This window comes from Anneissia japonica, unplaced genomic scaffold (assembly GCF_011630105.1).
Source record: "Anneissia japonica isolate Jap-2015-1 unplaced genomic scaffold, ASM1163010v1 scaffold2878_len565122_cov162, whole genome shotgun sequence".
NCBI classification, from domain to species: domain Eukaryota; kingdom Metazoa; phylum Echinodermata; class Crinoidea; order Comatulida; family Comatulidae; genus Anneissia; species Anneissia japonica.
Window position 1 is genome coordinate 172,810 of NW_022758092.1, and position 1,531 is coordinate 174,340.

A 1,531-nucleotide genomic window follows, 5' to 3' on the forward strand; every position below is an offset into this window, starting at 1 on the left:
CTATTAGCCCTGGATGCATAGTTTGATTCAGATGGATATTGCAGGTCATCAAGCAGGCTCTTTAGGGGAGTAATTGATGTGTAGTTTGTAACAAGATACATGATATATTCATTGGTCAACATGCACAACTTGATCCACATGAAATTTGGTTTCCAGATACTTCAACAGATACAACAATACAAATAAAATATTAAACTACAACATAGAAATCAAGACATTACAAATGATGAATTTTAAACCACTGTACTTATTCAACATATTCAAAGACACAAATTGCAAGGCATACAGTACTTTATGATATAAAAAGGCAAGATACATAGCAATTCAGAGGTTGATTAGGGTGGGAAATACATGTATGTATGTTTCTACCAGTGGCGTATCTAGCAGTATTAAAATGGGGGGGGGGGCCCAGTGGCGTATGTAGCAGTATTAAAATGGGGGGGGGCGCGACCCAAATATGAGGGGGCGTGGAATTTATTTTTGGTGGCCACGCCCACTGAAAAATATTGCTTCTCTTGTGTTTAGTGTTCAGTACTGTATTACTTTGGCAGATAGCCCAGCCATCAGCCTGATTTCAATAGAATATAATTCTTAGTTCATACAAAGTTTTTCATATTGTTTTTTTTATACAGTATATCCATTAAGGTATATGTATAGTTAACAGTGTTCACAAGATAAAATATTCAGAATGCTAACCAACGACATCACTCATAAAAGAATCATGATGATGGACCCCATGGCTACGACGCAAGTTCTCTGATTTACAAGTATTTTTAAAAAGAACCTAAATACAATATTCAAAGAAGTGAAAAACATACCATAAACATTCCAAAGTTAAAAGAAGAATAATTCAAGTTTATAAACTTTTAAATCATTCCTATAACTATATTGTATAAACAACATGACTTACGAAGAAATGGAAGAAAGAATATAAATCAAATACAAACACAAACAAGCCAATATCACAATAAAACAAGCCAATATCACAATAAACATGCCAAACTTTAAGGTTTTCCAAATGAGAACTTTGGGATTTTGTTAGCAAAACACATTACACAATATTACAAAACAATGAACCATCTTTACCCCCTACATACACTTTCAAAAACAATCAAACAATTTGAAATATGTTTCTAATTTGTTTCATGTAATTGGTTTAATCATATACTTCCTTGTTGTATTTTATTCCAATAATCATAAAAGTCAGCCATAAATCAAAGCATTATAAAAGACTTTAAAAACTACTGCTATTTTGGGTGAAAATTCATATTGGGGTACTTTTCAAAATCATGACCTTTCCATTTCTGAATTCAGGTTAGTAAACATTACTAATTGGAATGGAATGACCAAGCCTTAAGGGAGTGTAGGCATTGCTAATTCCATCAACCCCTCCTAAAACCCTGATTAGCAAGACAATCCTACAAAGTTGATTTGAAAAACCATCAGCAATTTTATGACACTAAGCAACCCCCTCTCAATTTCCAAGGTTCACCTCTATTCAAACAACCCCTATGATCAGTTACATAGTGAC